Source organism: Balaenoptera ricei, chromosome 6 (genome assembly GCF_028023285.1).
Source record: "Balaenoptera ricei isolate mBalRic1 chromosome 6, mBalRic1.hap2, whole genome shotgun sequence".
Classification (NCBI taxonomy): Eukaryota; Metazoa; Chordata; class Mammalia; order Artiodactyla; family Balaenopteridae; genus Balaenoptera; species Balaenoptera ricei.
Genome location: NC_082644.1, coordinates 37,773,766 through 37,801,412, shown reverse-complemented (window position 1 = coordinate 37,801,412; position 27,647 = coordinate 37,773,766).

The window sequence follows — 27,647 nt, the reverse complement described above, 5'->3', positions numbered from 1 at the left end:
AGCTTAGAAGAGTGGGAAAAAGTCTGGAATAAGAATCAGGAGATTTAGAGGCCGTGGTATATTTAGGATCACTGTCTGAATCGAGGCTTAATTCATCCTCTAGGGTCCTTACTCATTTATTCCATCTCACTGTGGTCTGTCCCCTTCTGAGCTGCTAGGGCAGTGGTTATCTGTGCTTTACCTTAGTTATATTCTGTCTCATTTTGTTCATCCATTCGTTCCAAAAATATTTGCTAAGCCTGGGACAGGGCCCCATGTTAGATGACAGGAACTCAGAGATCTAAACCAGTCCTTAAAGACCTCACAGTCTAGTGAGAAGTTCACTTACAGTCTGCTCAGGGTTTCAGAGTTGTTAAGTTTGTTCCCTCCTTGTGGGGAAGAATTTCGGTCCCCATTCATCTTCCACATGTCCTGGCATGATGTGCAGGACCTGTTTCATAGATAGGTGACACTGGTCTCTGCTGGGCACACTTATCAGCCAGTGGGTCTCTCTTGATCTTTATTAAAATCCATTCCCAAAATAAAATGGTTCTCCTGGTTTTAGTTCAGATCCATTTTCCCATCCTGGATGACTACAGTCTGCTTTGGATTGCTTCACACTATGTAATTCTGGCAAAGTCATCTCCATTTTCCATCCTTAAAACTTAAGGACGTCCAGGGTTTGTAGTTGATAACAAGCAACTGTGTAAACTTGTACATTTGTGGGGGTAAAGGCTGTGAGGTGGAAAAACACCCAGCCGAAATCTGACCTGCTCAGGAATATGCTCTCTTAAAGTGTCATTAACATGAAATGCAGCATTTCATGGGAAGACCATCCCAAACATCCCCCTTTTCTCCATCGCTGACATTCAACTTGAAACGTACTCTTTCCGTGTACAAGTCAAAGCAAGACTTTTCCAAGCATCAGCATCACAAGCTCCAGCTAGCTCTTGGCAGTGAACTGGGTTTCCTTTTGCCCCTGGCAGAGTATTAGTAACCAAAGCACAGCTAGCTGAGCAGAGCTATACCAGTGGACCCCTCCCACCCCTGCCCAGGTGTGAAAGAGCACAGGGGTCCCAGCCTGCCCAGTCCTCTAAAGACACCAGCCCCTATCCCGATGGGTTCATGGAGTGCAGTCAGGATGACATAGCTATATCCTTAAAAACAAACAAACAAAAAAACTTTTGTAGACCAAAGGGCTAGTATGAGCTGCAGCTAGATGAGCTGAAAAGGCTGCAGGCAAACAACCAGTGTTTCTCAGCAAGCTGTACCAACACAATGCAAAAGAGAGAGCCCAAGCAGAGAAGGGCAGCTCATGAACTTATGATGCCAAGCCCTGTCAAGTAAGCCTTTGCAAACTCAATGGTAATCAGTGCCACCCAAGGGCACCAGATGTGCCAATAAAAACCTCTTGCACCTTTGGCTGAATGTGGCTTGAGACTAGCATTGGGTGAGAGGGTCTGTTGTTTCCAGGCACTCCGGACTGCCGAATACAAAAGTGACTCTTTTGATAGTGATAAATGATGTGACACATGATTCCCACCATAGAAAATGTGCAAATCCTTAATTATGAGGGCACTTTCTCAGGGGCGCATTAGAATATTATGATCAATTGAGTTGCTATCTTCACCTTTGCCAAGGCTTTTGTAACACTGAACAGTAAGCTGCCCTTAGAAGTTTTTGGTTTTGTTTGTAAATCATCAGTTCAACTTGCATTAAGGGTTCCAGGAATTAAAAAGAAAGAAAAAAAGTCCAGAAAAATTACATACAGTGAAATTCTTAAAGTAGGTTTTTTTTTCTCCTGTTGGTGAATGGGTCACAAGCTTGCAATTCTAAACAATCTCACAATTAATTCTTGAGTTATGCAGTCCAATTAGAACAAATGAGTCCTTTCTGGTTTAATTAGAGATGAGTATGCGCCTGTGAGCTTATTTGTATAAAATACGTGCTCATTAAACAAGGTTTGGATCAGGTTCAGCTTGTTAGAAATGCCATGAAAAGGGAGCTTTCTCTCTCTGTCTCTGGCCCCTTTAACCCCTTAAATGCCCAGAATGATCTCAGATGTGAAGAATATAAAGAGTATCTTTGCAGAAAGCTGGTGAGCTTGAAAGAGGTGATGCATTTGTTGGAACTGTTGGTAAACAAGGCCATCCTCTTATCTCAGCATCTTTCTGTCTTTTCCCCAGGCCACTAGAGGAGGGAAATCCTGCCGGGGGGCTGATGAAGGCCACTCGAACTGTAGAAAGAGCAGGCTTCTGTATGATGTGTGTCGCTTCAAGCCTCCTTACTCAGAACCTGAGTTGTGGGCCAGCAGCTAGCTGCAGCATCACCTGGGAGCTCGTTAGAGCACAGGATCTCAGCCCTCCACCCCAGACCTATGAGAATCTGCCTTTTATCAAAACCCCCAGGTGATTTGTGTGCACACGGCAATTTGAGGAGCACTGGTCCAAAGGCAGGGAATGATGGAGATTTTATTTTAGAAGATGAAGGGCCCTTGGGAGCCCCTGAGGATGTCACTTCACTTGAAGAGAAACCGGCCTCTGGCCCTCTGTCTACAGTGGGGGAATTATCACTTTGACACCCCCCTCCCCAGGCCCCCTGACAAACTCTATGCTAAAGACTCAAATGTGTCTCCTCCCGCCTCATCCTCTAGTAAGCTGTCAGGACTAAAACGACCCAGGTCAAGGGGCAGTCCCTCACCATATCTGAGTCTTGGGCCTCTTACCCACCTCTTTAGCACGTAACCAAAGCCCTGCTGGCTCTCTGGCTACAGGTAGAAAGGATTTCTGCCCTTGAGGGTCTTCCACTCTCATGGGCTGATGCTGGATGGAGAGGGATGGGTGGGAAAAGTCATGGGACCCCCCCAGGCCTAAGACGCCACCAGCAACAGACTGATCAGTAGAGCCAAGGTTGGAAAGGCCACACGTCTCCAGGGAGGAGGGGGCCTTGTCTTGGTGGGAAGGCTCCATTGTGTAGTATCCTGACTTGTGCCAAGAGACAGCTTCCAAGGCTGTTAGTGCATTAAAGAGAACTTAATTTGCCAAGCGGGTTAAGTGCCAGCTTGATTTATTATTCTGCTCAACAAGAGTTTGTCCATTTTTTTCTCATTTATTTTGTCAGAAAGTAAAACTTGGGTATAACAAAATGTCAGCCTCAAGACAGTTACTAAGTGGGATGAGAATCTCTACGTTGTTCAGCACTGGTGTTTTCTTTTAAGAGCCCGGTGGAGAGAAGATGGTATGGTCCTTCTTCACCACATGGTGCCTGGAACAGGGTTGAGCAGGCAGTAACAGATTTAAAATTTCTGTCCTTCCATCCCAGACTCTGAGACTAATGTCATTGTTCATTAGGGAACATTGAAGGAGCCCAGACCAGCAGGTAAATTGTCATCCATGAGCCTTGTAGCTGGCCCTGGTCTGACTTGGTACCCTGTTTATTGCCACTGCCCTGGTGATGGACCCAGCCCTGCAGCCCTCACTGTCTCGAAGCTGGGGCAGGACCACAGGCGTCTCTGCACAGCCCTGGCTGCTCTTCCCTGACCCTCAGCTCCAGCACGTGTGATGCCCTGACTCCCCCATTCCTGCTCCCTCTTAGATTTCGTCGGTGAAACAAGAACCTGGAGAAAGAGCAGGAAGGGGAATGGGGAAGGAAGCATTGCTCCCTCTCCTTAAGTATGATTTCCTTAAGACTGTGATGATGATGTCATACATCAGCTCATCTAATGGGGATGGAGTATTGGAAGGTGATGTGGGAGAGGCAGGCTCAGCTGGGCCGAGGCTAACTCTGGAAGGGACAAGAATAGGGAGCTGGGATCATGTAACCATGTAGCTTGCTGGCACACTTGAACATTTTGAAAAGTTCATTTGGAGTTCTGGTATAAGTGTTCAAATATAAGTTTGCTATTTAAAAAAATCACATAAGCAAAATATGCTCAATGTTGAAAAATAAGAAAATAAAAATTTAAATGATCAAACATCACTCAATCCACCACTCTTAACACTTTGGTATGTCCTTACATATTTTATATATAGAGAGACATTTGTAGATTTAGATGTAGTGTAAAGTAGAATCAGTGCACATACTCATTTGCATTGTTTTTTAGTTAATCTTATATCATGAACATCTACAGTCTCATTATAAACGCCTGCATTGTTTTGTATTAATGAATATATTACAGTTATTGCAGCTGATTTGCTATTATTGCATATTTAAGCTATTTTCTATCTATCTATCATCTATTTATGTTTTACTATCATAAATACTATTAAATCATATTCTAAAAGTTAAATCTTTGCACATATCCTTACTTGTTTCCTCAGAATAAACACCTAAATATATGATTGTTTAAAGAGAATTTGTGCTTTAGGAATTTTGAATCATATTGCCAAATTGTCTTCCAGAATGCTTGTACTAATTTGTACTCCCTTGTGAAAACCACCTTTCTCACTCTAGCCAGTGGTTTCTGGGAAAAAAAAAATTCTCAGTGGTTTGGCGCCAACAATTGGAGTCAACTTTGATAATAGTTCCACCCAGAACCCTCCTGGGGCTCTCCTTCAATGACAGATAAGAGAAAATCTGAGGCTTTAAGAGCCTAGAATCCAGATGATGGCATCTGGAAGCCTTGTTCTTATTTCTGGTCTTTCTAACTACTTGGGAGAGCAAATTAAACAATGGAAATCTGAGGCTCTAAAGGGAACCTGGTGTGAGTCTTCAGTTGTCTGTGATGTCTGGGTGCCAGCTAGGGGTCCTATGGAACAGGAGAAACTAATACAGGTTCCAAGACTGCCTGAGAGCCACAGCTACAGGCAGCAAGAAAAAGTACAAAAGTATGCTGTGTTTGAGAATAAAATCAACTGAGGGAGGAAGACCAATGTGATGGGTCAACCAGAGTAGAAGAGACAAAGGAATGCTTAACTTAAAAAAAAAAAAAAAAAAGTGAACTCTCAGGGAGATACATTCACAGAACGCCCTCCCCAAAGAATTTTTAACTAAAATGTTTTGCTAATTAAAATATTTAACAGAAGAACTGATAAAGAGAATAATCACTGCTGATGACTAAATTAAATATTTCATAAAGGGAAAATGTGGAAGGAAGGATGGAAAGAAGAATAAGCAATGAGTGAAATTATAAGTGACCTGGAGAATTAAGAAGATCATATTGAGGAATTTCAATAGGAAAAAAGGTATAGAGAAGTTATAAATACATAATAAAAGAAATCATTTTGAACTAAAGAACTTCAATTTTGAAAAAGAAAGGGTTCAGCAAGTGTTATGTAGAATTAATAGTCGTATTATTAATAATGATAATAATACAGACCAGACTAGAGCTGGCCAATAGAATTTCCTGCAATGATGCAATGTTCTGTGCCATTCAAAACAGTATCTACGATCCACACGGGTCTACCGAGTGTGTGAGATGTCACTGGTATGACTGAGGAACTGACTTTTAAAAGGTATTTAATTTTAACTAACATTTATATTGAAACAGTCATATGTGGTAGGTCACTATCACACAGGACAGCTCAGATCTAGACATTTCCTGATGAAATTTCTGAAATGTAAACATGAATGTAAAAGCTTATAAACTTCCAGACAAATACAAATGCTTACCTTCAAAGTATAGAGAATCGGATTCGTATTGGACTTCTCAACTGCAATTCTAGAAGTTAAAAGAAAATAGAAGCACATTTACAAACTATTAAAAGAAAATGTGATTAAAAATCCTCTGTTCTGCCAGGACGTCTTCTAATATAAGGACAAAAAAATTGGAGATTATATATGTAACTATTCAGAAAATGCAACACCTTTATCTGAAAAAAGACTCAAAATGTTCTGAAATATACACAAATGAAAGCAGAGCAAAGATTTACATGCAGGAAAGATACCATTGTCAAGAAGTTTCGGTGCGTTAATGAATCTTATGGAAAGGATGAGATGTGACTAGAAACTGTGATTTAAATATTAAATACAATTTCTTCAACCAAAAAACATTAGGAAAATCTAATAATCTGACAATTGTAAAACTGTATTATCTCTGCACACAGAGAATATACCGTTCTTTTATAATTCATGGAGTAGGGACAAAGATTGATTTTGTCTTTGATTAGAATGAAGACCTAGGAAATTTCAAATAAGGTAGTTTTTGTAAATATCCTTTATCCCCAAACCCTCAAACCTAGAAGAGCTCTAACAAGAAGATGTTACCCAAAATCTTAATTAGTTAAAATTTTAGAAACATTTATCTAAATAACTCTCCATATGAAAGAGTAAAGATTGGAATTAGAAATCATATAGAAAAATTAAAATGAAAACTTAGGGAATACAACCAAAGCTATGCTGGGAGGTATATTTATAATACATAGCCTTTATTATATTAAGAAAATTAACTAAAGAAGAATATAGTAAGTGAAAGGAGTGAGGAGAAAAGGATTAATAAAATAAAACTTGAAATTAATGAAATTTTAAAAATAAAATAAAAAACTAGTTTTTTAAAAGATAAAATATATAAAACCATAGAATGGAATGAAAAACAGATAGAAACCAAAAATTCAACATGAAGAATAAAAAATAAAGTATAATGATAGATACTAAAAAAAACTATAGGTGGATATTATATGCCAGCGGTACCCAACATTTTTGGCACAAGGGACCAGTTTCGTGGAAGACAAGTTTTCCACGGACCAGGGTAGGGGGTGGTTTCGGGATGATTCAAGTGCATTACATTTATTGTGCACTTTATTTCTATTATTATTACATTGTAATATATAATGAAATAATTATACAACTCACCATAATGCAGAATCTGTGGGAGCCCTGAGCTTGTTTTCCTGCAACTAGGTGGTCCCACCTGGGGGTGATGGGGGACAGTGACACCCGAACTGTGTGGCTTATGTCCAGTCCCCTCCATAATCTTGTTTCAGTTGCTGTCACTGCAGAAAACCCTGCTTCACAAAGATAGGATGTTGGAAATGGAAGGAGGATTTTCAGTGCTTTTGTGGCAGTCTCAGGATATTCCGCTTTGACTTTAAATCCAGAAGGTATGGAGATTTGAAGTTGTCTCAAACATACTTTTAAGGTCACCGTCATTTGGGATCTCAAACAGTTGATCCTTTTCTAGCACGCACAAAGTTGATTCACCTGGCTATTCACAAATGGGTCGCAGATCCATTCCTTCCCAGTTTGGGAGTGTTTTGTGGTTGGAAAGTAATGCTCACACTCTTTTGAAAGCTGAGGTAGGTGATCATGCACCAGCTGGGAGAAAGAAGGCCCCAGCTCAGTCTCTTTCAAAATCTGTGCTAACGTTTGAAACATGTCAAAAATCCCAATGTTCACTCGTTGCTCTCCCATAATTCCAGTTTGGCTTTGAATGCAGCCACTTTATCTGCCGTCTTGAACACAATTGTCATTCTTCCCTGAAGCGACAGATTAAGTTCGTTGAGCAGGTTGAATATGTCACACAAGTAAGCAAGTTTTGCGACCCATTCTGTGTCACTGAAATGTGCTGCCAGTGGTGACTGTTTTTCTAAAAGAAATCTCTGGAGTGGCTCTCATAACTCAGAAACTCTGGCCAGTGATCTACCTTTAGAAAGCCATCTCACTCCTGTGTATAAGAGAAGACGTGTGTGCTCTGCGTCCATCTCCTCACAGAGCTGCACAAACAAACATGAGCTAAGGGCATGTACTTTAATGTGGTTGATAATTTTAATCAATCCTGCAAAACTTTGTTAAGTTCAGGTGACATTTTTCAGCTAGCCAGCATTTCTCTATGGATGACACAGCGCGTAGACTCACATTCAGAAGCGACCTCTTTGACCCGAGTAGTGAAACCAGAAAGCCGTCCAGTCATGGCAGCCACTCCATCTGTGCATATACCAACACAAAATGACCAATTCAGTTTTCCTGATATGTAATCATTCAAACTCTTGAATAGTTCTGTAGCTGTGGTGTTGGTTGGCAACAAAAGTGCACGTAACATATCTTCATGCACATCCTCCTGAAAAATATATGGCACAAAAGCAAGCACTGTTCCCTTGTTGTCAACACTGGTAGACTTGTCAACCTGGATTGCATACCACAGTGACTCATTAATCCTCTCTAACAATTGTGCCTCAATATCCTCTGCTGTTTCATCAATTCATCTAGTTATGGTGCTAGCTGAAAGAGGAACACGTGCCACCTTTGGAACTGCAGCCTCTTCTAAAAGTTCATAAAAAATGTCCTTAGCAGCAGGCAGGACTTAGCAGCAGGCAGGATCAACTCTTCACCATTAGTAAAGGGCTTCTTAGCTTTAGCAATATGGTTAGTCACTAAGAATGTTGCTTTCAGTGCAGACACATTTGATCAAGTGGTGGCCTTCAATAATTGCTTCTGTTCTTTGTGTTCACATTTTTTTCTTTTGAAAAACTCCAAAGGCTTGTCTTTCAATGCAGGGTGCTTGGTCTCTATGTGGCGAAGCAGTTTTGAAGGTTTCATGGCTTCGTTGGATAGCCAGTTGCCACATATTATACACAGCGGGCTTGGAGAATGTGAATCGCCTGTTTCAATGAACCCATAATTTAAGTAGAACTCTTGGTATTTTCTTTTAAATGCAGCTTTTTGTTGTCAGTTTTAGAGTCTTCTGCTGTCTCATCATTGGTTCCTTCCCCCTTTTCAAAGAAGCTCTCCAGCAATGTTTGATTTTACTCATGGCTAGGGTTAGCTTGTGGGCTTAACAAAACTGTGACTGAGACAAGTGCACAGTGCAGGAAAGAGGCGCGGACGGAAGTGGCAAATAAAATAATGGGCGGGCCATGCATGGACTAAAATAAGTGTCGGATTCTGACTTAAAGCCTGCCACCAGATGCAGCTGTACAACTGAAGTACATCAAGTCACTTGCCACTATAAAGCCTGCCACCAGATGCAGCTTAATTGGCCACTATAAAGCCTGCCACCAGATGCAGCTTAACTGTCACTTGCCACTCACTGATACGGTTTTGATATGAGTCTGCAAGCAACTGACTTATTATGGTCTCTGTGCAGTCAAACCTCACTGCTAATGATAATCTGTATCTGCAGCCGCTCCCCAGAGCTACATCACTGTCTCAGCTCCACCTCAGATCATCAGGCATTAGATTCTCATAAGGAGTGCGCACACCTAGATCCCTCGCATGTGCAGTTCACAGTAGAGTTCGAGCTCCTATGAGAATCTAAAGCCGCCCCTGATCTGACAGGAGGTGGAGCTCAGGTGGTAATGTGAACGATGGGGAGCAGCTGTAAATACAGGTGAAGCTTTGCTCGCTCGCTTGCCTGCCACTCACCTCCTGCTGTGAGGCCCTGGGGGTTGGGGACCCCTGTTTTATGCAACTCTACAATACATTTGAAAAATACTGGAAATTGATGATTTTCTAACAAAATATAAAGCAACAAAGTAGGCCCAATGGTAGAAAACATAAACATACCAAAAATCTACCAAGCTCTGTTGATTGTCACAGCTAACATTCAGTTTATAGTCAAAGAATAGACAATCTCTATGTTATTAAAATTTTCTGATATATAGAAAATGATGGCAGTTTCCCCAGTTCATTTCAAACTGTCATAACCTTAGTATCAAAATTTGAGAAAGATGGCACTGAAATAAAAATTATAGAACAATCAACATATGAATAAGTTGACAAATTCTGAATAAGAAATTACCAAAGGAAGTTCAGGAAAATGCTTAAAAAATGAATATTATAGCATAACACAGTAGGGTTTATAATTGAAAAAATTGTTCACCATCAAGAAATCTAGAAATATGGGTTTCCCTGGTGGCGCAGTGGTTGAGAATCTGCCTGCTAATGCAGGGGACACGGGTTCGAGCCCTGGTCTGGGAAGATCCCACATGCCGCGGAGCAACTAGGCCCGTGAGCCACAGCTACTGAGCCTGCGCATCTGGAGCCTGTGCCCCGCAACGGGAGGGGCCGCGATAGTGAAAGGCCCGCGCACCGCGATGAAGAGTGGTCCCCGCACCGCGATGAGGAGTGGCCCCCGCTTGCCACAACTAGAGAAAGCCCTCGCACGAACCGAGGACCCAACACAGTCCAAAAAATAAAATAAATAAATAAATAAAGTAGCTATAAAAAAAAAAAAAATTGGAGTCATCAAAATATTCTTTAAAAAAAAAAAAAGAAATCTAGAAATATAATTCTTAATTCAATTAAAGGAGAAAGAACAAATAATGGTATTAATAGATTCTAAAGAAGCATGTGATGAAGTTTAAAGAATGTTCTTCATCTTCTTCTAACTCAGTTTAGACAGAAGTAAACTAAGTAAATGTGCTAAAGACTATAAACAAAACATGAAGGGGTAAAACGTTTTCAACAATTCGAAGATAAGAGAGTGCGCATGGCCACCAATATTGTTCAACACTGTTCAAAGGTTTTAGAAAGTTCAATCAGCAGAATATGTGTTAGAATGAAAATCTCCCAAATAATCTTTGCTTTCAGAAAATACTAATTATTCTTAAAAAAGCTTGAAAGATTATTAAAAAAAAATTTAGAATTCATGAGATTTTAATAAAGTATATGTGTTGAATATACATATAAATATACAAAATCAATGAATAGTCCTTTTGTTCTGATAGAGCAATAATTAGTTAGAAAAGGGAAAGGGAAAATCCTATTTACAATATATATGAACACTATAAAATAATCAGGAATAAATTTAATAAGAACAAAAAATGCTATAAACTGTATCGAAGGACTTAAAACAAGGTAGAAACAAATAGAGAAATACACCATGTTCTTGGAGGAAACATTTCACATCTCAAGTCTGGACCCTCATGAAATCACTGGCTACATGAAAGGCATTTCCCATCAGAATTCTTCTTCTTTTTTTTTTTAACGGGGCATTAGGAATTGTACTTCTTTATTTGCAATATAGATGAAAGTACAAATGTGTAAGATTTTCTAATAAAAATTTGAAAAAGGAAAATACTGAGGAATGGCAGAGAGGACTTGCTGAGCCAGATATAAAACTTCTGGAATCAGAATAGTATGGCACTGAAACCAGGACAGGAAAATACCATGTGAGCCCTCATGCTCCTGGCAGTGGGCAGCTCTGGAGGAAAACTTAAATGACAGGAGAAAGACATACGGAGAGGTTTTCAAATTGGTGTCTGTGGATATTTGTTGGGATCTGACAATTCTCTCTGCAAACCTAAAATGTTTTTTATTTGAAATTATAATGGCAAAAAATAAACATAATCCTATTCTGGGTCATCCGATGGCCACTGATAACTAAGGACTGCCACAAAATCTCCTTGTAATATTTGTTTTTACGGTTACAATGCATTTATTATTGTACTGGTGATAAGTAACACTGATTTAATAGTCCTGTACTAATAAGAATAGAGGTAGATTTAAAGCATTGACAGTGTGTTTGTGTTGAATGCCAAATACCATTGTGGCTTAGTGACAACAAAAGTGGACATCAGGTCAAACAACAAGACAGCATAAGGTCTTCACATGACAAATATTCTCGGCATCCCCAGCTAGAAGGGACCTACCCTGTAGGACTGAGTACCTTGTTCAATTCTGATCAGGAACTGTGTTATGGTAACACATTTTTAATTTGTGTTAATTTGAAGTGCACTGGTTTTGTGATTTTTTTTAAATAAATTTATTTATTTATTTGGCTGCATTGTGTCCTTATTGCTGCACGTGGGCTTTCTCTAGTTGCAGCAAGCAGGGGCTATACTTTTCATTGCAGCGAGTGGGCTTCTCATTGGGGTGGCTTCTCTTGTTGCGGAGCATGGGCTCTAGGCATGCAGGCTTCAGTAGTTGTGGCTCGTGGGCTCTAGAGCACAGGCTCAGGGTTGTGGTGTACAGGCTTAGTTGCTCCACAACATGTGGGATCTTCCTGGACCAGGGATCAAACCCATGTCCCCTGTATGGGCAGGTGGATTCCTAACCACTGAGCCATCAGGGAAGTCCCTGGTTTTATTTCCATTTAACTTGTAAAGCAGATTTAGTTTGATAGTTGTAAGGCTATAAAAATGAGGAGTTTATGCCTAGTATATGTTTGCATTTTGTAATAAAAAATAACAAGCTAAACAAAATTGGATAGCAATGGCACAAGAATAGAAAAACAGATCAATGGAAAGATCAGAGGCTCTGAAAACAGAGTTCAGAAATAAAGATATATGGGAAGAAAATATGGGATTAAATAACATTTTATTTCAGTGAGAAAAGAATGATTAATAAATAATGGATATGGGCATAATTAACAATCCCTATAAATGAAACAAAGATAGACCTTTGCCTCACCTTACTTACAAAACTGTACTTTAGGCAGAATTCTCCACCTTGGCACTGTTGACGTTTGGGGTTGGATGACTCTCTGTCGTGGGGGCCAACCTGTGCACTCTAAGATGTTTGGCAGCATCTTTGCCCTCTACCTACTAGATGCCAGTAGCCCCCTCCTCTCCCCAGTTGTGACAAGCAAAAATGTGTCCAGATATCATCATGGGGAAGGGGGGAGGAAATTGCCCCCAGTTGAGAACCACTGGTTTAGATGTACTAAAGCCTTAAATGTAAAAAAAAAAACAACAAAAAAAAACAACTTCATCATCATCATCAGAAATGTACCAGCCATATTCATAAGAGAAAGCTCCATGGCCATATTTTTAGTGGTAAAGTACAGATAAACAATCTGATATCTATCTATATGGGACTGATTGGTGCCTCCATGCAGTGGAGTATTACGCAACTACTAAAAAGGTTGTTATCTCACTGAGAGGGACATCCATGATATAATCTTAAGTAGCAAAAGAGGTTTACAAAATTCTTTTAAAGGGAGAACAAAGGCCCTGTGTATGTGTATGGGTGGGTGTGTATAAACATATATTTTTCATGTTTGTATAAGTGCTAACGTTGTGGGGAGAACACAAACCAAACTGCTAAGTCTGGCCACCTTGAGGAGCAGAGGCAAGACCCTGCAACTGGATCAGGCTGAGCATGGGAGACTCTGGCTTTACTTTTACTGCTCGTCTACTGTAACAAGCACATGATGACTTTGTAATCTGAAAGCAAAAGCCAGCAGAGTTTATGCAGTTCAAAGACTTGATTGTGGCGGCAAGGGGAGGCATTTATGGCTCAGTGTGCTAAGTGCTATAACTTAGTGATAGATATGTTTTGGGGGGCTATAATATGCGGTGGGGTGGGGTGGTGGGTTTTTGGTTAGGGGGTAATAGTGGGTCGAAAGCTGGTCAACAAAAAATGTGTCCAAATCCCTGGAACCTATGAAAGTGACCTTATTTGATGAGATCGGGCACATTCAGGGTGCTATGGCCTTATTTAGAAAAAGGGTCTTTGCCGATGTAATTAAGGATGTTGAGATGGCATCACCCAGGATGACCCAGGTGGGCTCTACATCCAATGGCATGTGTCCTTATAAGAACAGGCAGAGAGAGATCTGAGCCACACAGGGAAGGTGATGTGAAGAGGGAGGCAGGCACGTTTGATGGAGTCACAAGCCGAGGATACCTGGAGCCACCAGAAGTTGCAAGAGGCAAGAAACAGATTCTCCCACAAAGCCTCTGTAGGGAGCCTGGCCCAGGCCACACCTTGGTTTCAGACTTCTGGCTTCCAGAACTGTGAGAAAATAACTTTCTATTGTTTAAGCCATCCAGTGTGTGGTATTTGTTAAGGCAGCCAGGGGAAACCATGAGGGGGGTAATTTATTTTTTCTGGGATGGTTGAGGGAAGCTTCAGTAGAATGGTGGCCCTTGTCTTGCACCTTAAAGAGAAGTGGAAAAGGAAAGGAGGCTGCTCTCGGGAGAGCAGAGGAAGCAGCATGAGCAAAGGCCCGAGGGCAAAGGGGCGGGGCGGGGTGAGTTTGGCTGGGGCATGTGGTGTATTAAGCGGTGAGGGTGAGGTGAGAGGTGAAGCATCATCCTGATCTTTTTAGCTGGAGAAACAAATTCACAAGTAATTTAGAGATATTTTCTAAGAAGATGGAGCAAATTCATGTCAGAGTCAGAGCTCTTATAAAATCGACCTTCAGTATCAAATTCACAAGTGGGGAGATTACAGCCCTGCAGAGTCCCCAGAGAAAGAGAATGTGAGCAGTGACTCCTTGGATTCAAAATGCAGCAGCTTGTTGGATCTTGAGGGCTCTGCTCACAGCCAGTTTGCTCACATTCCTAGCAGACGGTTTGCTTTGGCATCCATGTAATCCCTGCCAAAATGGGAAGCCCCCAAGCAAGGTAGAAAATAAAATATTTTCATCATTTGACATGATAAAGCACGTGGCTCTTGAGTAAGAAGAACTGGCACAGCCGTGGGCATGTTCTGTCTTATCCCATCCACTCCAACTCCAGGGGAAACAAGTCTCCATCAGCCAGCATGTCTGAGGGGGTCTTCTCGTGGCCTGGGAGGGGACAGGAGCCATGCCCTTTCTTTGAGAACCATATATGGCTTGACTTGCCACCAGCATGGATTCTGCTGCTGGTTCAGCAGAGTTTCTGTTGGAGGTGACTGTGCATCCCCCTGTTACCCTTAGAAATACCCTAGTGGGGAGCTTCTGGTGGTGCATCTTGAGAGCAAGAAGGAGTGAGCTTAGAGCCAGAAATGCTTGCAGATGTATGGTTGAAACGTTTGCTTCACAGAACTACTGCTATAAATAGGATGTGGATAAGCAAGAAGGCAACAGCTTGCATGGGTGGCCTTGTCTTTGTGGCAGAGATATTTCCCATAAGCACGCACCACTGGGGCTGATTCTGGATCTAATGAAGCTGCTAAGTCATCACTGTGACATGGCTCACAGCTGCCTTTATGCCAAGCTTTTCCCCTCACTGTTCAAAACCCATCTGTAATCATCTGCAAAAACTTCCATGAGAGGCTGGGGGCTCTCATCCATTGGTCGTGTGCCACGCATGTGAAATCCTGTCTCCCCTGTGGATGGTGGAGGGTGTGTGTATGTATATGTTTGCACGTGAATGTATTTGTGTGAGAGTGTTTAAACATGTGCATGTGTGTGTGCTCCAAAAGTCTCAATCAATGCAAAGTTCTAAAATCTCAGGGCCTGTCTGCCTCTCAAGTGTATACTGTGGGAGTTCTCACTCGTTCCCCAAGCAGAGGAGAGACTGAAAACTTGGAGCAGGGGCAGAGAGGATGCCAAGGAGACTGCAGATTGGGGATTTACCTGGTGGGTGACCAGGAGCACAGTGGAAACAGTGGTGTGTGGATAGCAGTGGAGTTTACTGAGGAAGGATGCAGGCAAGACTCATCTTTGGACTCCTGTCTCTTGCTTGTAGCCCGTGTGGATCAACCAGAAGTGGAGAGTTTAGAAACCAATGTGAATATTCAGTCCCAGCAGCTGATGCAAGAGGAGAGAGAATGAGTCAGAAACAACATTTTTCTGTGACAGAACATGAGCTCAGCAGAGCAGTTTGAGAGCCTTTGTCTGGAAGCTGGTTATAATAAAGCTTTCACATGGTTGGGAAGAAATCATGAGCCTCATTTTCTGTGCTTCCCAAACCTTTGTTTCCCATCCCAATGTAGAAATAAATGATGGCACTGGGCAGGGTTCTCGGACATCCATTATCTGGGTCAAGGCTCACAAATCTGAGGTCCATCTCACAAAAGGGGAAATTGAGGCTCAGAAAGGTGAAGCAGCTTGTTCAAGATCATAGAGTAGGATCAAAGACCAGGTCTTTGGTGACATGCCTGGGCAGTCACAGGAGGTCCTGGTCCTGCTTTTCCTGGGGAGTTTGGAGATACTCTTAATGACAACAGCATTTCTCTTCTCATGACAGAAACCCCAAGTGCTTATTTCACCTGGGAACTGTAACAGTCACTAAACACACTATGCCATTTGCTCCTCACAATCCTACAAGCTAGATATCATTACCCCATGGACTGGAGCAACTGAGGAAACTTCTCCAAGGTCACACAGCAAGGTCATGCCCAAGCCAGGGTCCAACACAGACCTGTCTGGTCCAAAAGGCCATGCTCTGGTCCACTGCACTGTGCAGCTTCCCTAGTGGAAAGAAGGCACAACTGGGGACACTCCCTGTCCCTTTGCCCATGTGCAGCTGGCTCTCCCCAGGAGAGGAGGTGCACCGAGGCCACGATGCCCACTCCACTTTCCTCACAGGCCTCCCGGGCCTCCCAGGGATTAAGCCCTTAGAACTTCCCCCTGGCCCTGGGTGACATCATAGCATAATGAAGGTGACTGGGATGGCCAAGTTCATGCACTAAACAGAGGTCCCTTGTTTTAATTTATCATCCGAGTGCTCCTTGCACAAGACTGAGCTCCTACTGGTAATTAAGGAAGATGGTTTAACCTGGCTGAATGAGAGCAGGGCTTGGGGCAAAGTGGCAAAGTGGCAGCAGAAGAGAGCTGATGTCATCTCTTAATTTGACATGGTAATGAGGGCACCGATAAAAGATAATAGGGGTAGGCTGACCGTGGAAAGGCAGAGCACAACACTCATCTGAAGGCTTCCTTTTATGTAATTTTCTTGCCAAGTAGCTAAATGATTTTTTGTCTCCTTTTATTTCTCAGCTGACCCTTTGATGCAGCTACTACTAAGTGGTCACATGCCCTGAGCTTGATCACTGTCTACACAGAGCACAAAGATTCTGCAGCATAAACTACAAAGGTTCAAACCCAGCTTTGTCACTTTCAAGCTGCGTCACCTTGGACAAGTTACTTCAACTCCCAGTACCTCAGTTACTGCATCCATAACATGGTCATGATGATACTAGTACCTACCTCATAAGGCTGTTGTGAGGATTAAAGTGATAAATGTTGGGCTGAGGACAGAGCCCAGCGAGTGCATACGTAATAATAATAATTTGTTATTATTACCTTGAAAACTTTAACTATCTTTGTACAATTTTATAGTGTCTTTCATAGAGCAAGTGTTCAATAAGTATCCCTTCTCACCACAAATATGAAATGGTAATTATGTGACAGAATGGAGCTGTTACCTAAGGCTACTGGTGGTAATTATTTTGCAACATGTAAGTGTATCAAATCAATACCTTAAACTTATACAATGTTACATCTCAATTATATCTCCATAAAGGTGGGAGAAAATCATAATAAATGTCCCTTGAATACATTTTCCTTCTCTTCCTCTACTTTTTGTCCCTTTCTCTCCACAAATAGGGGCTTCATTTCTACTGTCAAACACAAGCTGAAGTGAAATGTGGTGAAGACCCATTAGCATGTTAAGACAGTGAGGAAGGAAGATGGCAGTGGTTATGTTTCTGTGTTCAGGCCTTCCCAAGGTGGAGAGGTTCTCTTTCATACTCTCAGTATTTATAATGATCTTTCTTGTAACATTTTTTGAATTACTTTCAATTTCAGTTATTCCTGTGTGAATTTTTCAGTTTATTGTGAGTTCTTCTGAAATCTTTTAAAAGCCATTTTTTCATTCACCAAAAATTCTAGCAATTGTAGAATTCTTTGAGTAACTTCTTCAATAGTAATTTATGTTTATTTGTTACAAATTTTAATTATTTATATAATTTAAAGAAATGTACATTGGATGATGTAGTTTTTATCACTTTTGGAGATATCTACAAAATTACATTTGTCTGATTTTTAATTCTTTTCAGAGTAGCAATTTAAGTAATTATTAAGGGACATAGTAGGATTTGTACCTCTTATGAACATATTTACTGCTCAGAAAAGTGTATTTTACAGTTTCCATGTAAGATTAATACACCATTCATCATAAATAGAAATCCCTGAAGGAGGATATGATGTTTCATTAGAATTTAAAATGTTAAAATTTGGCTACTATTAGAAAAACAAATTTTAAAAAAAGGCCTTGGTGAAAGGATGGGGAAAAAAAGAACAAATTGGGAACAATAAAAATGATATTCAAAGATACATGAAAAAAACTGCAAAAGGGAAGAAGGATATCCTCAAAGGTGAAGCATGGAAGCCTGATTAATTCATGAATGCATCCAGAAGTGTGTTGTTATTATGTTCAAGAATATATTCATGAATATATTTACAAGATTATAGGTGAATTTAGATATTCAGCAAATTAGTCATTTGGTGATTTGCTTCTTAGAATTCTCTCTACCTCGTCTTCTAAATTCTGTTATGAGAGAATTCTCTACTTGCCTGTCTGTTACTTGAGAGGAGTTTGAGCAGAAACAAAGTGAATGACTAATTGTTGAGAGAGATGTAGAGGGATCTCCATAATAAATTGATAGGAAGGCAGATCAGGGAATTATTCTAGTAACTATCTACAGTGAAGTATAAGATACATACAAGTGTACAAGTCATGAGTGTATGGGACAATGTAACTTATATGCAGACCAGCACATGAAACATTACCAGCCTTCCAGAAAAGTTTCTTGTTCCTCATCCCAGACAATATCCTTCCCCAAAGTAACCACTGTTCTGACTTCTGTCACCACAGGCCAGCTCTGTCTTTATATGTATATTTTGAACTTCATATAAATAGAATCATTCATATGAACTCTGTAGTGTCATCTTTATTTCTCAGCATAGTGTTTGTGAGATCCCTTCTTGCTGCGTGTGGATATAATTTGTTCTTATTGTATAATATTCCTCAGTAGGAACATTCTGCTATTGTATCCATTCTATTGTTGATGAACATTTGTATTTTCCTTTGAACCTATTACAAAGAGGGTTGTTATGTACATTCTAATACTGTACATGTGTTTTGGTGATGATATATATACATTTGTTTAAAAGATTTTGAAGATTTCTGCAAAGTTTTAATTTACTGACATTTTAATCTGACCAATTTGAGGGTTATACCTGGGTGTGGATTTGCTGGGTTACAATAGATGCATATGTTCAGCTGTAGTTGATGTTGCCAAAGAATTTTCCAGAGTGGTTGTATCAATTTACTGCTGGTTCCCACCAGCAGCCTGAGTTCCAGTTCCTCTCCATCCTTGCCAACTGTTGGTATTATGTATCATGCACCTTTTCATACACTTATTTACCACTTTGACTTTCTCTTTTGTAATGTGTCTACTCAATTCTTTAGCATGTTTTAAAAATTGGATAGTCTGTCTTCCCTATTGATTTGTAGGTATTATTTATATATTCTGGGTACAAGTTATTCTGGTCACATATGTATTAAAATCTTCTTCTTACTGCCTTTGCTCTGTGAATCTCTGTTTTAAAATGTAGGGTATTAATAGAAAATTGGAGGTATGGTAAGGCCAACAGACCAGGAGATAAGTGCCACTGAAGAGATGATTTGTTACTCACAGAGTCCAAGAGGAGGGGGCAGGCCATACCATGAAGGGCCACATGGGGAAGCACCAGGTTGATCAGGAGGTGGAGCGAGAGGAAAGAAATGTGGGCAAGAGCCTTTACTGTGGTTTCCATGAGAAGGAAAGTGTGAAGCAGGGTAAACTAGGAGTGGCTGGTTTGAATAATTTCAGCAGGCTCTGGGGCACAGGGGCATTGTCTGGTACCTGGTCCTGGGGTGGTAGGACAGGCAGATAGTGACCCAGAGAGTGAAAGCCCCATAAAGGAGGTGGTTGCAGTGTGGATTTATATTTGTAGAGTGTGCTTGTGGGCAAATTGTTTTCTATCTCTAGGAACTGGCTAACTGGAGGAGGGGCAGTCCCTTCAAAATCAGCAAGGCTCCAGATGTCAAACCATCAGGATGCAGAAGTAAAGACATGGTTACTACAGCCTCTGGACTCCCTCCCTGCCTGAGAACTGTCAGTACCATAAAATAACTTACTTTCAAGAGACTCCCCATGGGAGGCTGAATTGTCCAGTAAAGCCTGCTTGCTTCTGAGCTGAGCTCCCTGACAGCCCCCTCACCCAAGCTGACTGGTCAGTCTGGGGATTCGAGCCTCACCAGGATCTGCCAGCAGGGCCAGAGTGGTGCCCTCATGTGGTCAACTCTTCTCGGAGAAGACATTCATCACCTGTGTCTACCTGTCCAAGTGACTCCCCTGCCATCAGGTTGAGCTCTACTCTGCCTCCCCGCTAAGTCTTTCCAATTCCCCTTCTAAGCCCCTAGCCACATCCATGTTTCCTCCCTGAATTTCCATAGTAATTTTTTTCTCTTCTTTTATGGAACTTCACAATTTCTGCTACTTGACATATGTTGTATGCACTTGTGTAAAGGGGATAAAGGCAGATGCACAAACAACACCTGCCTTTATCCCCTTTACACAAGTGCAGAGTACAGGAACTGAGTGAGTGTGTCTTGTTCAGTCTCCTGTTACTCCTTCCTTCTCTGCACCCCTGGTGTCTAGCACAACCCTTGGTGCATCACTGTTCAAGAAGTATTTATTGAATGACAGAAACTTAATATTTTATGTTAAGTTCCCACAGAAGCAGACCCTAGACCAAGTATTCTTAAGTGAGTCATTTACTTGGGCAGTGATCCCCCGAAGCACTGGTGGGTGTAGGGAAGAAAGACGGAAGATTGGGGAGCTGCCAGTACAGGGTGGGCTAGAGAATTATTTACCCCTGAGGGCAGTTGTTGCTCATTCCTGCTGGTACTCTTTATAGGACACTGCCCAGAATTGTTCCATCTGGATTATGTGTCCACATGTCACTGGGTGTGGGCGGCCCCCTGGACCTGTAAATTCCCTGACACATAGCAGAGCGTGTTCCTGTGGCAGAGCAGTCCCTCCACAGGGTCCTCGGTGGCTACAGTGAGAAACTAAGCCACAGACCTGTGAGTGCCAATGGGTTATGGGTGGGGCACCAAGGCATCCATGATCCCTAAGTGGTAAAATAAAGGTTACGTAGCCACAGGTCCTAAAATCTAGGTACCTATAACTATTGACCAAGAGACAGAGAAGAAAAGGGAAAAGTTTACAGGCATTTCCTTAAGGGGAGCAGCCAGCTGACATTGGGGGTAGGTAGCTGATGTCCTCATGGACCTCCCACACTTCCCACTCTGTGCCTGGCTCCCACAGCTGGGAACAGCTGGGCTGCAGATCCCCGGCTAAACTGTCCGAAAAACCATGACATGGCCTGGGAGGCGGGCAGGGGTCCTCCCAGTTGTCCTACTCTCACATGAGCCCTCCCTTCCTCCAAGCAGCAGTATTCCTCTGAGCATGTGCTTTCATCTTTTCCCCTTCATGCAACCGGAGCCCACTTCTCCCCTTTGCTGAGCCTGTTGGTGACCAATTCCTCCCTTGGAAACATCTGTGAGTCCTGGCCCTAAGCTAGCTCAGCCTTTTCTTATTTTGCTCTAAGTTCTCTCGCTGCACAGAGGTGGGGGGCCTCTGGGAGCCACTCGCCACATGGGCCTGGTGAAGTGGAGAAGGGTAAATTTAACCAAAGCTAACAGGAATCAAGATCATGTGGACCCCAGCCCCAGCCTCACCCCCAATCCAGTTTAGGAAACCCAAGTCAGAAAAGCAAATGAGAATGCAGTGGGAATGGATAAAAACTGGAAACTGTGACTCTGGAGTTTGGCTTGAATGCAAGTGTCATCACTTTCCTCAACACACATGGGCATCTCAGCAAAGTTCCCTGTTCCAGACATTCTTGAATTGGCTAATTTATATTTTATATTTTTGGACATTCTTCTGGAGTAATCTGTCAATTAACATAGACCAGATTCCCTTTTTTTTTCTGTTAGCAAAATTCTACAGAAATGTTTCCCAAACCCATCAGTTCCCTCGAGCTTTCTAGAAATCACAAGCAGGCGGCCCCACGTGTCAGTCGACTGCAGGGTTCCTAACAGTCCACTGGCCCCATGCTTTGAGTATTCCTCCAGGATGGAGCTTTCCTCACGCTCTGGCCACAAGTCTAGGCTGAGAGGGCCAGGTACAATTGTGGAGTTGACAAGGGTATTTCTTTAATAGAGCACATTGATTCTGGGTTATGTTTTAAATACAGTAATGTGCTTAAAGGAAAGAAGAGAAGAACAAACAAAAAGTGTACTGCAGATTGGAAACTGGAGTGATGTGGCGAGAACACTGGCCTGGAAGATCATCCCCAAACGTTAATAAATAACATTGTGACCTTGAACAAGTCCCTCGACATTGCTGACTTCAGTTTCCTCCTCATTTACAAAACTGGGCAACATTCCAGCTCTAAAATTCTTAAGAACACATAAAATATCAAAATACACAGACATGGATAACCTCATACTCTATGGATATGGAAAACAGTGCCTTATGTGATAAACAGATACTTGTTAGTAGACTGAAAACTAAGTAGCCCATATGAGGATTCTGAGCAGGGAAGGCGTGACACTGGACCATGATGTCATCTCTCAAATTTAATGGTTGTATATTTTTATAATGTGTTTTATGAAGTGTATTAGCAAGATCTCGAAGCACAAAGTGCTGCTCCTTTGAATCAACATTTAAAGATTTTCCTCCCCACTCTTTCAGGTGTCAGAATAAAAACTTCAATTTATTACAAGCCTCTTGTGTGCGTGTCAGTATTACGAATTCACATACCAACCCATTCTTACATCCTTCTAGTGATGAAGGAGCTGCAGAGGTTAAAGACCTTGCCAAGGTCACAAAGCTGCTAAGTAGCAGGGCTGGGATCTGGAACCAGCACCTGTTTCTGTCCACTCATCACCAGCACAATCCTGGTGATGCCATGAGATGCTCTGAGAACAATGCCTTGACTCTCAAAATTCACTTGGTTTCTCTCCAATGTGCTTGACCCTATGAAAAGGACTTTTGGAAACACTAACCTATCTTTGTCTTCAGAAAAATTCTAGGGGACCAGGCTGTGTGATCTATGGGTGAGCTCAGCACTCTATCCCCAACAAGAAAGAAGGCTCTAGGCTGTTGGTGTGCTGGGACACCTGTTAGAGATAACACGGGCCAGCTTGTCTGAACAACTGTGATTGCATCTTCTGCAAAGGGGTCATTTTCTCAGGGGTCTTTCAATCTAGGCTTTAAGCTTCATCAAATCTCATAAACTGGTACATTGATTTGCCTTCTGTCTTTTGCATTTGGTTTTCCAATATTCTAAGAACAGGTTTTGCAATGCCACCCGATCTGTAGAGTTTCTCACTGAATGCAAGTTTTCATGGTTTCATCTGAAGGTAGAAACAGGATTAAACTCTGAAATGACCATCAGAAACCAAATTCTATTCTCATCTCCTCCTGAGACAAGGGAAGGGTGATGCAGTTTGCCCAGTCTCAAGTCTGTCCCACACGGCCAGCCTGAAACTGGGTCCTGAGTCAGTCTTCTTCTTGTTTTAATTTGTTTATTTGTGATGGGGACTTGCTGCTTCTAGTAGGGTCTCATTTAAAAAAAAAATCTCAGAAGACATCAAAAAGTTCTGACAAAACATCTTGATGATTTAAGTGTAAATATATCAGAGACATATGGTTTCTATTTTTCCTGAAATAACACATGGGTTTAAAAATCAAGGGAAAAAGTGTTTGGTAAAACACATTCAGGACTTGGCTAAACGTTTTTCAAAGGCCAGTTCTGAAGCCTGAAGGGGAAAACACCCAGAGGGGGGCAAGTCTAAGTGCTCCACTCCTATCTGGTTTGTTTCTTTTCTTGATCAAGGATGACAGTTGTGCTGCCACCAGAGCACTGATTCATCTGCCACCACGAGGAATTTATCTGGCGAGTTATGTTTTAGTGAGCAAGTCTAGGTCCTGATTCTATCCCTATTGTTTACTATCAATACTAGTTTTAGTCAAGTTAATGCATCTGAAAAATGAGAAAATTATATATATCATAGGATTGTTGTGAGCATTTGCACTAATACATGTCAACTACCTGGCACATAGTAGATGTTTAATAAGAGGCAGCATTTAAAACGATCATTATTCTATATATCTGTGAGTCTGTTTCTGTTTTGTTATATTCACTAGTTTGGTATATTTTAAAAATCCCACATATGAGCGATATCATACAGTATTTACCTTTCTCTGTCTGACTTATTTCACTTAGTATAATGTACTCCAACTAGGGGTTACCAGTGGGAGGGAGGGGCAAAATAGGGGTGGGGAAGTGGGAGGTACAAACTACCGGGGGCTAGGTAGGCTCAAGGATGTACAACACGGGGAATACAGCCAATATTTGGTAGTAACTGTAAATGGAAAGTAGCCTCTAAAAATTGTATAAAAATTTAAAAATGTTAAAAATAAAAATAAAATAATACACATAAAATAGTGTATACAGTAGAGTGATACAGCTTAAAAAAAATAATAATAGTGAAACACATGCCCATGTACCCACAACCAGCTTAATAAAAAGAGCAATAATAATACTTTGAAAAAAAATAAAATGATCATTATTCATTTGAAAAGTGGTTATGGGAGGATGGGTGATGGAACCTCAAAATTGTTTTGAGGGTATGAAGAATCTGTGGGATCACATGAGATCCTTTACCCACCTCCCCAACCAGAGACACAGCTGGTAGAGGAATAGAGTAACAGTATCAACAACTGCTACACAAGAAAAAACAAGAGTGAGCCCCAAACTGGGAGGCCAGGATGAAGTCAGTCTCTGCTGACCAACTCATCAGGGCATGTGCACCTCAAGGCATATTTTTACATGGCTTTTTAATTTAGGATATTCATTTTTAACTGATATTTGGATAATATTTTTTAATTAATTAATTTTAACAACTTTATTGAGCTATGATTGACTTACAAAAAGCTGGAGTATTTGAAATGTATAATTTGGTAAGGTTAATATTGTGAAACCATCACCAAAATCAACATAGTGAACATACCCATCACTCCTAAAAGTTTTCTTGTGCCCCTTTGTAATTCCCTCCACCTCTCCCCTTCACCCCATGTCCCCAGGCAACCACTGAAGTGTTTTCTGTCACTGTAGATAAGTTTGCATTTTCTAAAATTTTATGTGAGTGGAATCATAAAATATTTACTCTTTTTTATCTGGCTTCTTTCAGTCAGCATTATATTTTGAGATTCATTTTGTCATTGTGTGTATCAGTAGCTCACTTCTTTTTATTGTTGAACAGTATTCCATTGTATAAACATATGGCATTTGTTTATCCACTTTGATGACCATTGGGATTGTTTCTAGTTTTTTATTTTGTTTCGTTTTGTTTTTATTATTACAGATAAAGCTGGAATGAACATATGTGTGTAAATCTTTGTGTTTTCTTTGCTCATGGTAAATACCTAGGAGTGGAATGGCTGGATATTTTGTTAGGTGTATATTTAATGTTTCAAGAAACTGACAAACTATTTTCTAAAGTGGTCGTACCATTTTGCATTCCCAGCCTCACTGTATTAGTTAGTGTTCTTGTTGCTACCCATCCTAACCAACACTTGAAATGGTCAGTCTTTTTAATTTTAGACATTTAAATAGATATATTATGGTATCTCCCTGTGATTTTAATTTACATTTCCGTAGTGACTAATGGTGTTGGCCATCTTTTTGTGTGCTTACTTACAATTCCTATGTCTTCTTTGGTGAAGTATGTGCTCAAACCTTTCACTTATTTTTAAAAACTTAGGTTTTTATTATTGTTTTTGGTGTTTTTAAAAATATTCTGTGTAAAATTCCTTTATCAGATGTATGATTTGCAAATATTTCCTTCCAATCTGCGGCTTGTTTCATTCTCTTAATAAATGTCTTTCAAAGAGCAGAAGTTCTGGGCTTCCCTGGTGGCGCAGTGGTTGAGAATCTGCCTGCCAAAGCAGGGGACACGGGTTCGAGCCCTGGTCTGGGAAGATCCCACGTGCCGCGGAGCAACTGGGCCTGTGAGCCACAACTACTGAGCCTGCGCGTCTGGAACCTGTGCTCTGCAACAAGAGAGGCCGTGATAGTGAGAGGTCCACGCACCACAATGAAGAGTGGCCCCCGCTTGCTGCAACTGGAGAGAGCCCTCGCACAGAAACGAAGACCCAACACAGCCAAAAAAAAAATAATAATAATTAATTAATTTAAAAAAAAAAGCAGAAGTTCTTCATTTTGATGAAGCTCAATATATCAAATTTTTCTTTTATAGATTGTACTTTCAGTGTTGTATCTAAGTAATTTTTACCTAACTCAATGTCACAAAGATTTTCTCCTGTTTTTCTTTCTAGAATTTTTATAGTTTTAAGTTTTACATTTAGGCCCATGATCTATTTCAAGTTAATTTTTTGCATATGGTATGAGATTCGGTACAGGGCTCCTTTTTTTGTTGTTTTTTTTCTTGCATGTGGCTATCTAATTGTTCCAGCATCATGTGTTAAAAAGACTATCCTTTCTCCACTGAATTGCCTTTGTACCTGTGTCAAGATCAGTTGATCATATATGTTTGGGTATATTTCTGGACTCTCCATTTTGTTCCATTAGTATATTTGTCTATTTTAAAACCAATACCACATTTGTCTTGATTACTATGACCTTATAATAAGTCTTGAAGTCAGGCAGTGTGAATACTCCAATTTTTTTCTTTTTTTCCAAAATTGTTTTGGTTCTTTGAGGTCCCTTGCATCTCCATATGAATTTTAGACTCAGACTGTCAATTTCTATAAAAAGCCTGCTAGGATATTGATTGGGATCAATTTGGGGAGAACTAACATTTTAAAAGTATTGGGTCTTCTCACCCATGAACAAGGTATATCTCTCCATTTGCTTAGGGCTTCTTTAATTTCTCTCAGCAATATTTTGTGGTTTTCAGTCTACAGGTCTTTTGTTTCTTTTGTCAGACTTATATTTTTTGTTATTATAAATGGTATTTAAAAATTTTTAATTCCAACTGTTCATTGTTAGTATTTAGAAGTACAATTGATTTTTATATATTGATCTTATATAATCTTGGTAAGCTTACTCATTAATTTTAGCAATTTTTTGTAGATTCCATAAAATTTTCTATATAGACTTTATGTTATGTGTGCATAAAGATAGTTTCACTTCTTTCTTTCCAGTGTGGACATCTTTTTCCACTTTCTTGCCTTGTTGCATTGGCTAGAACCTTCATGACAATGTCAAATAGAAATAGCAAGAGTGGACATCTTTACCTTGTTCCTGGCCTTAAGGGGAAAGCATAGGATCTTTTACCATTAAGTATGATGTTAGATGTAGGTCTCTGTAGATCTCTTTAGTCAGATTAAAAATGTATCTTTATATTCCTAGTTTGTTGTGAGCTTTTATCAGATTTTGATGATGGATTTTGTCAAATACTTTTTCTGCATTGATTGAGATGATTGTATGGTGCATTGATTGATTTTCTAATGTTAAACCATTCTTGCATTCCTATTCCTGTCATGATGTATTATCCTTTTTTATATACTGTTGGGTTTAGTTTGTTAAAATTTACAAATATTTGCATCTATATTCATGAGGGACATTGATCTATAGTTTTTTTTTCCCTTGTAATGTATTTGTTTGGCTTGGGTATCTTTTTGATTTTGACGTCATAGAATGAGTTGTGAAGTGTTCCCTTCTCTTCAATTTGTCTTAAATTGATATTCTTTCTTTTTTAAATGTTTGATAGAATTTGCTGGAAAGTAATTTTGTTTGTTGGAATGTTTTAACTAAAAATTCAATTTTTAAAGTAGACATATGGTCTTCAAGTTGTCTATTTCATCTGGAATAAACTTTGGTAGTTGTGTCTTTCAATAAATTTGTCCATTTCACATAAATTCTTGAATTTATTAGCATAAACCTGTTCAAAATATTCCATTACTATTATTTTAGTATCTGTAGAATTTATAGTGCTGCCACCTCCCTCATTCTTGATGTTGGTAATTTGTGTCTTTTCTCATTTTTTTCC